Source organism: Zerene cesonia, chromosome 12, assembly GCF_012273895.1.
Source record: "Zerene cesonia ecotype Mississippi chromosome 12, Zerene_cesonia_1.1, whole genome shotgun sequence".
In the NCBI taxonomy this organism is placed as follows: domain Eukaryota; kingdom Metazoa; phylum Arthropoda; class Insecta; order Lepidoptera; family Pieridae; genus Zerene; species Zerene cesonia.
Window position 1 is genome coordinate 4,025,004 of NC_052113.1, and position 12,691 is coordinate 4,037,694.

Sequence of the window (12,691 nt, forward strand, 5' to 3'; positions counted from 1 at the left end):
AGTGGATCAAATAATCAGATAATGGACTAAATTAAACACCGAAAAAAAAAATTCAATATTATATAAGCGAATGAAAAAGCAACTGAAAATCTAAAAATAGCTTTGAATAAATTTGTTTAATCCATTTTACCTGTAAACACAATAACATTTCTAGAATTATTGGAATAGAACAAAGCTACGCTGTTTATTTAATTTCACGTAAAGTACATTGTTGTTTGCACGGTCGATATTATCAAACAATATTGCAATACTTTTATACTAGAATTATATTCGCATACAGTTAATCTCTCTCGTAATACAAGCACGCTTTTGAAAGTTAAAAATAATCTTAAGATTCTTACCACTTGCAAATGGATAAGCCACGATCCGACAGGGAACTTTCAGAGAAAAGTTTGACTTTTACTTAATGAATAAAGGCTTTCGAAATTCGAGTTTAAGAACTTTGCTTAAGAACTGCGCAGTTTTCCGTTTTTAATACACGTTATATTCTATAAGACTATATCTATTGTCTTATCATCTCATAAAATATAAAAAGGATTATAGTTTATGAATGTATCAAGAAATACATATGAAAATAATATACAAACAAAGTATTCTATTTTGTCGTTGTTTTTAGTGTGGGAGTCGAGCACGCTTTAGCACGAATTGGGCCAGTTTGCATCAGAAAAGGTACCACACCTGCACAGATTTTTTTTCTTACCTTTTCCGGTCCGTTCTGTTATTCCCTCCTTTATCAATCCTTTCCTTTCCTTATCCCTCATTCACTAAAGTTAGCAATACATTTGCACAGGCATATAGCCTCTGCAACTGTTTATGGGTGGTGCTAGTCGCATACAAACAGGCGACCCACCAGGACCGTTGCCAACTATCACAGAAAAAACAATTTTGTGACACTATCAAAAAATATCCATACAAAATTTATAGCAGACTTGTAGGTAGGTGCCTGGCTCCCATCGACGTCATGTTCAATACAAGAGCAAATACGTTCCATAGTATTGCAGAAAACATCGAGCTGTATCGGAGTCGGTGACTATTGAAGCCTCTACGCAAATGGCGCACTATTTATGTCGGAGTAACGACTTTCAGACGTCAGCGATGTGAAAACTGAAACAATAAGTGTCTCGAGATTTCGTATTGCGATTTCATATAGACGATCCATACTGAGACTGAAAAAGTAAGTAATGGGAGATCAGTTAGTGCATATACTTATCTACTCATAATCATAACGCAATATAGTATTATATACTTACCATATATTTTATTACGATTACGATCTTTAGTTGATGATTAATTAAATGTGGCTATTTTTTGCTGTTTATATGCTACATGATACTACATAAACAACGAAAGGGTTTATAATTTTTTCATTAGAATTTTGTGTCCATTATAAATTGATAGCAAATACTTAGGTATCGCCGCTAACAACCTACTGTCAACTTTGTCCAACGTGACATCTTATCTACTTGGATGTAAACATCATGAATCATTAAGTGTTGAGACTTACACTTAGTGTTTTGGATACCTTCCGCTCCCGAAGGTGTTCTGCGATTAGGGTCACCGCGGCGAATGGAGGCTAAGTGATATTGAATAAAAGAACCTTTTTACTGAGCTAATGAAAACTTATAGGTATGCTGAAACTGCAGCGAATCTCCATTTAGTTGTGTTGGATTACGTGGCGGAACGACGCTTCAATAATACTTGAGTATATTATGTTTTGTTCAAAATGCTGGCAAATAATCAAATTAATTTGATTTATTTCATACACTTTTTTATTGTCAGAGCGGGAAACTAAGCTGGGCGCCTGATGGTAAGCGATCACCACCCATAAACATTCGCAGGGGCAGTGCCTATGTAGTTTTTTTTATATACAGTGCCTATATATATAATACTTACTAAATAATTTTAATATTTTCATCAGTAAGGTAACTAAATTGCTACCTATTTTTATACCAGCCACATTGCATAATTTTATAAATTGAATGTTTCAAATTAAAGAAGTCATAAGAATATAAACCATATCCATATCACAATCTCATCCACAACATTACACCACACAACTAAGTCTATACTCTATACATCAAACTATATGAAGCTAAACTGTACTCACCTAATAATAGCGAGTTTAATATAGTTTTACGGATATTTGAACGGCGTACGCTGCAACATCTGGGATTAAGTGGCACTAATTGATCGTTTTCAGAACTGTTTTGAAAATGCTTGGGAATATAGCGCAGTTGTTGGCTAAGCCGAGTCGGGTTTAGCAAAACGCAATATACATGAATAATGTCATAATACACTGCTAGAGAATACAGAACAAATGATATTGAACGAAGCAGTAAGATTGGGAATACTTGTATGGAACGCTTTTATGGAGCTAATTAATGTTTTCGGTAGTGTATGGCAGTTTTATATGAGACTAGCTGCTATAAAAATCTATAAAAAGTTATGTTATTCCATTTGTCCAGCTATCTACGTACCAAATTTCATTGCAATTGGTTTCTTGCATGGGGAAATTTCTCCTCTTGATGTTCATTTTAGAAGTTTCATTAGAAAAGTGTTTATGTTAGTGGAAATAAACAAATTTGTAGTTAAAAACATTCTATAAAGAAACCCAAATAAGTGTAAACTTTTATTGCTTTGATCACGTGCACCGTGTGGCTTCACATAAATTTTCTTTGGAATGAAGTATTTTTTATCCATGCAATTAATTTGTTTTAATATTTTTTTATATTATACAATTCACAATTAATACATAAAAAATTATGAAATAAAAAAACATATTATTCAAACATGCTTGGTTTTTTCGATTGAAACATTATCTACACTAATATTATAAAGAGGAAAACTTTGTTTGTTTGGTTGTAATGAATAGGCTCAAAATCTACTGAACCGATTTTAAAAATTCTTTCACCATTCGAAAGCTACATTATCCACGAGTAACATAGACTATACCACTATGTACCACGGGCGAAGCCGGGGCGAACAGCTAGTTTAGTCATAAAGCTATTCGATCTGGTCCAAACTCCAAAGTCACATCGTATAGCTTTTATTGTCAAATAGCACCTCCTTACTACAAAAACTAGAGTTATTTCCAAAAAAGTATGCATTATTGACAAGAGGTTCTCCATAATAATGCCATAGCAGTGCCGTCACAAAGCTTTATCAAAGCCGAGCTTAGCAAGAATTAGCCTACAATAACCGAGCGCTATCCAGTTTAAAAGACCCTATCCTTTCTTAGCGCTACCCCTTTCCCTCTGGCCGTTTAATAAACAAGGGGGGCCGGGGGAGGTCTATCTATAACGGTTAAAATGGCTTTGGACACCACGGCATTTGCATATGAAAGCGATGAGCCTACCGCTTGTTTTCACAAACACACAGCTTCAACATTCGTACGTGTGTGGAATCAAGCAAATTATGTCATTATGGTGTGCAAAATTTTCAATTTTCGCTTGTTTTTGTTTGGGTATCGAATTATATATAAATATACCTGAATATTGTATTCGTATGATATATAAGTATTATCGACATTGATGTATTGAATGAAATATTAAGCCCTGTGTATAATTTTCAAATTAAATTATTTCAAAATGAAGGATATTTTTCGTTAAAATTATGTCAAAAGCATTGTGCACCGTGACACTTTTTGATGAAGTATAAATAACAATGTTTCGGCAAAATTAAGGCTAAGGCATATGTTTTCATCTACTCTAAGTGCTTCTATAAGCTGAAAAATATGTGAATGAAAGTATATGATTGATAAAATTTTTATATTATAAAATGAATTTCAAAGTGCATTCAGTATTTTATTTGCCTCAAAATGACAAGCTCCTGTAAAATGGTAAATGTATTAAAAACCACGACGGATGTAGATATTTCACAAAATTGGATGGGAAATCTTATCGCTTCCAACGTCTAATATGAAGTATACATATTGGAAACAATTTAATAAAGGGCAGGACGGCATCGTGCCAAATTAATCCGAGGATGAAGCACCATTCTCACTAGTATCTAGCGTAAATTCTGACGCGAGCTCGAAAATGTTTTAATATTAGCCGCTAACTTAGGGAAAATACTGGCAATCCTTGTTTGTGCGAAGGTTTATTAAATATTTTGGACGTAAAGATGGTTGGATGGAATGATAATAAAGTTTTACGACTTATTTTTAATATCTTGATCATGAATATTTTTATACTGACAGCTTTTCTTTTAAATATTGTGGTTGGAAGAGTCACGGTACACAGTCTTTTCTGTGCTATTTTATCTTAAAAAGTAATAACATAATAAGATGGAAAATCTTCATAGTATGATTGGGGCACAATAAGGAAAATTTTCTTTTTAAGTGATCAAAGGTATCTAATGACAAAAAGACAAACTCTTACAAAAAGCTTTTACAAAGTATTACGAAACATACCTATTGAACTTCTACCCTTGACATACTTTTTACGATTTCACATAGCATTGCTGTAAAATCCAAGCAGACGTGTCATAGGAACACAAAACAACGAGCAGTCGACGCTGCAATTTGTCATCCGACTTATAGACAGCTGCTATCTTTGTGTCTCGAATTTATATCGGCTGGATTTTGCGGAAATAATATCGGAATACACTCGTTTCTTCTAGTTAAAATCAGCTTTTTTAATCATCTATCTATCTGCATCATATTACATCTATTATTTTTTAGTGTCATTATATAAAACCTCATTCAAATTAATTCTTCAAGTACAAGGTCTAGGTACAACTAGGTATAACTTCACATTTATATATTGCCTTGAAATTCCATATGTTTTTATAGACAAATCTTAAGCATAACGCTCACTTAAATAATAGCTGCACAATACATCACCGAGGCGGGCAAGATGACAGTTCACTAGAAGGCTTCATCGACGCGCCCATTAATCATACCTTGTAACGAAAGAAAGCAGGACTTCCTGAAACTTCGCAAAAACTTTGGTGAGCATCTTTGAAATTGATATTTACTTTCTTGTCGAGTGAAAGACAAGGAACGGGCTGGATTTTTTTGTATAATTTTTGTTTACAGTGTTTTGTATTAAAAAACATTACATCCTTTACTCTTAAAATCAAGTACCCGAGTTTAAGTCGAGGCCCTACCTCTGCAAATTTACATAGACGATAGTGAATGCTTACAATTAAAGAGTGGAATTATTAAAAATATAGTCTATTTTCCTTCATCTTCGCCATCATATATGTGCACTTTAAAGAATTCCAACTCACAGACTTTAAATGTAATTAATGTTTATTTATAGCATTATATTGTCTCTAACATTTAGTAGTTTGGAACAATATTATTACAATACGAATATTGAAATTTATTATTAAGTAGACTAATGCTAGTTGTAGTTAAATGCCTGACTCTCATACATCATCTATTCCACACTGAGCATTTCGTTTCGCCAAACAAAATTTAATAATCAAGAAGACTAGAACTAGAATTTCTCTATGCACTAAATCTTAGGGAAGACAGGCGAATGGGGGCCTCGTGACATTTTTAACAGATACGGGGCGACTCAGGAAATAGCTCATTTAAAATACACCAGGCCACGGCTAAGCACGGAAGCGCAGCGCCAGACTAGCATTTCTTTCACGCTTTTTAAATCTAAAGTCCTCAAAGAACTTGTAGTTTCTATTTAAGAATTATGCTTTAATTTGGTGAATAGTATTGTGGCTTTGCAGACATACAAAGGGGAAAAAAACTTTATAAATTTGAAGTAACTTTTTTAAGAAGAAAATTACGTATGATCGAGGTATTAAAAAATGTCTAACCACATCTCTTTTGAAATGAATTTATATTATCTGAAAATAAAATAATAGCGTAAATGTAAAATTTATTGTTTAGGTATATTAATATGTTCTTTGAATTTTTTTTCCAATTATATATATAATATGCTATTAAATATTTGAACTTTATTACCACTACAGACTTCCTGGGTGTTATCTCTCCTTGTCCCATAACAACTTGACAAGAAACATAAACCACTCTATAAGATCAATTCTCCATGCCCTTTGAAAACGTAAAGTCAGCGCTTTCCATCGGAGATTGAATTTATCGGTTCCATACATAGCCAAAGCAGCATCTGGACTGAGGTGAACCAAACAAAATATTCAAAATACACTCGTTTGCTGGCAGTAGAAGGATAATAAGGACGATTTTCACGAATACCACAAAACGTAACGAATCTGCCTGCTTGCATGTGAAACGATGTCATTTAGTTTACGATTCAGTTCGCAAGCGCTCACAGACCAACAGTGAGATTTGAGAAACCGTAATTCGTGAATTTTTGAACTCCTAGTAACATAGCTCACTAAAGGAATTTCAAAGTAGCGTTTTATATGGCTGTGTGGAATTATTGCGGACTATTTTATAGACGGATATATGGACCTATACTAGCTGCGATCTAGGTTGCACCAGATTGTATTGGAGAAGTATAGGTAGTGAGTGAAATAGTTTTAGTTGCCTTTGACCACCGGGGAGGGTACCTCATATGTTTTGTACAGCTATTCTCGTGACTCGAATTATAAGTTCTTTTTCATTTTAAGATATTATATTTTCATTTATAGAATGATAGATATGTCAATAATCAAATTTATGGCCTGATAAAGGTCTGCGAGTGCCTTTGCATTAATTAGATGAATTTATGATACCATGTAGAGATTAAATTGTATTTGTGTGTTCACAGGGACACAAACTAATACTTGGTATACGTTTTGGAATCTTATTTAGAAACATATAAAAGTGATTTTCAAATTGATAGTGTATAACAATTTACGACATCCAAGACGCCACTATTGTTGTTGAACAGATTTCAATAAAACTTGAACACGTGTTCTGCTTTGCGACAAGCTGAAAGAAACTCGCTTATAGTGTTCAGTTTCACAAGATACTCGTAGTTTTAAATTCGTTCCGAATACAATACCTTGTTGACAACCGGGTATACTTATGGGATAGGAATAGTATGAAGTATCGATATGTAAAATAATTTAATCAATTTAAACTATTGTAAAGTGAAGTCCCGTGTCCCCTAGTGGGGTATGGGGCAGATGATGTACATCCGTTTCACTGATCGATTTTCTTTAGGGACAAGTAGGTGATCAGCCTTCTGTGTCCTGCCAGACCGAGACATTTTTTTTTTGTGCGTCCCCACCGGGAATTGAACCCAGGACCCCTCGGTTCTACGCTCACGCGTTAACCACTGTACCAAGGAGGCGGTCAAATTTAAACTATTGTATTTAGTTATAATTGGCAAACATCGTTTATATGGGTTGTATTTTATGTAATGTTCTTTGCTTAATATATTATGCAATAAACAGTACATTATATAAAAAACAAATTAAAACAATCAGTTAGTTATCTTTTCATATAAGTACCTACAAAAGTCAATACGAATATATTTATCATTTAGAATATTCCACGTCCCTAAGGAAGCATGATAGAATGACTGGTTAATTAAGGTTAGTAATTTCCATTAACCATATATCGGTCATCAGCACTAATTGAGCAATTTTTTCACGCTGGCACTATCCATGTCCCAGTTTTAATGAGCGCTAGAACTAAGGTCGTTAACTATGAGAATGATAATATTAATGGAAATTGATAATTTTACGATTTTCTTTCTAAAATATCGTTAATATATAATCTTTATAATACTGTCTTTGAAAGTGTACCATAATAAAAAGGAATGATAAAATCTTTATGTGTATAACGGATAGATCCAAAATCTTTTCTAATGCTGATTTTGATAATTATTTGTTACTATTCTTCATTGTTTCGTTCGTGTTAAAACGAAGAGACGGTGCAAGCAGCAATTTATATATCTATATATTTCATACTAACCATCTTTATTTCCTTGTCAGGGTGTGATAATAAACTAACAAACGCCTATTAAATAATTTCAAGAGTCCCAATGAAAAATCTTCATTTACCTTACGTTTGCCTTATTGAATACGGATATTAAATTTTATTTAAGTACAACGGAAATCAAACTCCGCTACAATTTTCCATTAATTGTTAAAGGTTAATACTATTGTTTATAACAATTATCGCTAACACGTTTCCAGTTTATTGTCCATTGCCATTACTTCTAAGAAATTGTAAATTTATAAAACAATAAGTTCCGTTCTAGCGAAATCTTTGTTCTCAAAACGGCTGAGTATGCATTGTCGTTTGAATCGCGCTTAATTCCAAGAATTGCCTGAAATAGACAGTCAAATTGAAAGCAGGAATTCATTATATTCAGGAGGAAATAGAAAAATATTATTTGCTCGCATAAAGGTCTCGAATAAAAGCCGACCGCTGCTGATGACGTGGAGTGGGTTAAAAATGCAAAACCTCTTTACTTGAGTAAACAAGTCTTTTGTATGATGCGTTGCGAGGCCGGTCGCGTGTGAAACCAGTATGTAAAATATTCGCTTTGAGAGCCTTGTTAAGTATGCTCGCTTGACTTGTATGTACTATTGGATATTTCTCTGGATAAATGTAAAAATTGTATATTAATTGGCCCCTGGATGTTTAGTAGCACTATATTTCGTTTATTAATAAATGCATAAAGGTAATCTGATATTTTCTCTGTTATAATTGTATCCAATTATAGTAGAATTTGATATTACTGATTTATTTATAATGAATTCAAAACTGCACCTCATTACGAATGTTATTTTAATGAAGAAATATAACGTATGTGTTAATTTATTTTTTCATACAACATTTAAAAAAACACATTTTATGATGTAAAATATCGATAAAACTTAACATTTTGTTAATGCATTCATGATAAATAATATTAATGTTGTATTAAAAACATAGACAAAAGAAGTTACCAACCGATGAAAAGAATTGAAAAAAATCCTTTTTATAGAAGTAATTAAAGGACCTAATAAAGCGTACAAAAGTAAACGTAGAGTATCTGTAAAAATTTCACGACGACAAAATACCTAAAAATATTTCCAACAAAGAATTTAATTTCACCATCATCCCGGCTGCGGCTCACTTTTATTACGAACTCGAATGAAATTTATAAAGTGAAAACCACTGGAAGATTAGACAGAGAATTGAACTAACGCCAATAACTTTTTTTGGATAAAATAAATTTCCTTTTCCTTCGTAAAATGTACAATGTAAGCCTAGGAAGCTTAGGGTAAGGCGTTGCTAAGTGAGCGGCAAATCGCGATGTGACATGACGCGGTTGAGTACCCTATACATGCTGTTATCCGCAGCTTTGCTCGTGTTTATACAAGGAAGCCATATGATGTGTAATAATGTAGCTTCAAGAATGGTAGCTAATAATTATATGATATATACTATAATTATATGATATCAGAATGAGATTAAGCAGGTTATTCCGTAACAATGAAAACAATTTTTCAATATATCTGAACTGTCACTTATCAGTGAATGAAAATTCAATGTATAGTTTGCAATCACCTTTTAGTGAATCTTAAAAGTAACATATTGCTTTAGGTGGTGTTAGTTAATATTATAGGCTAAATTGAAATGATATTATATGTAATTTAATTGTTTCACAAAAGTTAAAGAGAAATAAGGATCGGGTCTTCCAACTGATTAGGCAGGTTTCAATTGTAGTGTTATGTTAAGACGAAAGCTGTTTTTCATATAACACAATATTCAGTTTTACCAGTATTAAAATGGCTAAGTGAAGCAGGATTTTGTAAAATAAAATATTCAAGAAGTAATTTATTAAATAGATTAGTCAAGGTATAAACATAGGCTCTAGAGAACAGCTTTTTTAATAAGATTTGAAGAAAACGCTATTTAGAAAATGAATTAGATTATTTAAGAGTAATTGTAGTTATTAGTATAATGCGGATCGTCTCTTTGGTGGTTCTCAAGAGATCATAGGTTGTATCCTCTTGAAAGACTAAAAAAAATTCAATCTGAAAAAACAAATAGCATTTATAACCTAATTGCCCGTACATAAAAATTAGTCATTGCAGTATCAAATACATCAGCAGTAAGTATACTTAACTAGAAAACAAGAAACTTCAGAAAATGCAATGATTTTCAAATAAATATGGACTTTCACGATTTGGGAATAGAACAGCGAGTAGAATTAGTTATTTCTATTTTGACACCTAGTTTGCATCTGTTATAACAGAAGTTCGACTCTTCGTGGACGTCTGAAAAGCAATTATTGTTAGGAACGAGGGCAGAAACCCATTGTAGTTCCGAAGTTTATTAAATTGGTACCAATAGCGCAATTGAATTTGCTCAGCTTGGAGTTTAATTAAAATTTTACTGGATGTTTAAGGTTATTGTTAATTTATATAATTGTATTATATAATACCCTGTAATAATGTTACAAAACATGATTAGCTACTTATTACTAAGAAAAAATATTAGAAATGTGTCATAATTGAATTGGCAGTTCCCTAGAAGCGATTGCGTACTAAAACAGTATTTAGTATTTAGCTGTAATATCTGGTTTGTGAGCTTGATCATACTCAAACTGGCGCTTACCAAACCTCCCACCCGAATCCTATTACCTTGCATCATTAAGCTGATTTTGTACTAATCTCCTTATTAATATGAATATATTTGTATTCTAAGCTAATGTAGATTGAATTTATAAATAAATACAATGCTAATCCTACACCACTTACATGAAATGTTGAACACAATGTTTAAATGTATTATTCATATATTATGAACATTAAAATGTATAATGGTACGGAGGGATATATCTAAGTGTATCAACTCATATGAGAAACTGCGTTTTGGTAATCTAATTATTTTGCATGTTTGTACATAGTACATTAATTACTGGCTTTTGTTTAATGCACATTAAAATTAATACACGACCTTGTATTAAGAAAAATTATGTCTGATAATGTTCGAATAAGCTAGATCTAGCATTCTAGACTGTGGTATATTTCAATCCCGTCCCTTAAGAGCGATTGCGAATAAAAAAGAACATACAAGAAAATTCTACAACTAAAAAGCACAGAGTTTCAGGTCAGAGTAGCTAACATTAATCCCTCAAGCTAAAGTTGCTCTTTCAATTAATATTAAACGACCGTAGTGGACTTAAAATGTAGGTGAGTTTAAAATGTTTGTTCATATTTAGTAGCATGCAATTAAGAACCCAGTTTTGAAGAACTCACCGAGATTTAAACATTTTAAGATTGAATATTCAATGACCGATTTGATGTAAGATTTATTTATGAATAAATAAACGAATAAATAAACTTTAACGAAGCATTTTAAGGATAGCAGACTTGCAGTCTTTTTTTTTGTATTAATACACTTTTGTACTACTAAAATATCTCTCTATTAAATATAAAACTATAATAAAGCTAATCATTATTTATATTTGCCTTCTTTAAATATTTTATTACCTACGTTCAAAGTAAAAACGCTCCTTTTAAGGAGTTAGTTGGGAAGCAAATTAATCTCGCTGCAAACATGGAGTTATCATCTAGATTTCAAATAACTTTTTACCGAATTTCAGTGAATAATGGTGTGAGCATGGGATTTCGAAAATATAATATTTTAAAAACAATATATATTTATATATATAAATATATATGTCATGTAATTTAAGTTATATTTTCGAAATCCGTTTTAATATATTGACGATGTAGTTCATTTCTTTGAGTTTAATAATCATTTTATTCTAAAATATCGTATGCACCTAATGACATGATTTATACCTACCCGGAGGAATACTTATTTTTTGTGTAGTTAAAATTAAAAAACAAATACTATAATTGCAGACATTAATGTAAATGTCATAATAATAGACTCAACAATTTTTTGATCTCAATTTTTAGATATGCACACCTATCTGAAAGTTATTTTGGAAGCAATAACTTTTAATTAAACATAATATATTACTTCGATATCCCACTTAATAATATTATAAATGCGAAAGTTTGTAAGGATGTGTGTGTGTTTCTTGCTCTTTCACGTAGAAACTACTGAACAGACTGCAATGAAATTTGGTACGTAGACAGCTGGACAACTGGAATAACATATATGCAACTTTTTATTCCGATATTCCTACGGAATGCGGACTTACGCGGGTGAACCCGCGGGGCGCAGCCAGTAAACTATACAAACGAAAACGACAACACTTAGTCAGAAAAGTAACACCTGCGTAGCAAAGCTACCTGGAAGGTAATTAAAATTATTTTTAAAGTCAGCATCAAATTAACAAAATACATCCGTATTATAAATTATTAAAACCCAAAAAACACGATACAGAAATGAAAAAAACAGTTACGAAAATTTTGTGATGATTATATGCACGTTCGCCATTTTCTATCATAAAAAACAAAGCACCAACAACAAATACTTGCACGTTGCTCCCACCACGCACGACCAAATTCCCAGCCATGTATCAAAAGTTATACTTCTATCAAGTCATAAAAATCACTCTCAGGCACGAGATGAAACATAAATCCAGGTCCCTAACCCATAAAACTGGCTACAAACAAAATTGATTAGCGGGAATCTGCTTATTCTGCTATTTTGAACCCTCATAAATTATCGAGGAGCGTCTCACAGGAGTCGAAGGCTTTGTTTCTATGCCATTTCAGTTTAATTACTTCGATATTACGTGTAATAACAATGTTTGGATTGAAATTCCGCTTGGGGCGCACAAATTGGACGGGTAATGAAGTTACAATATCGCTTATCGGTTTCGCAGTCATTAATTGT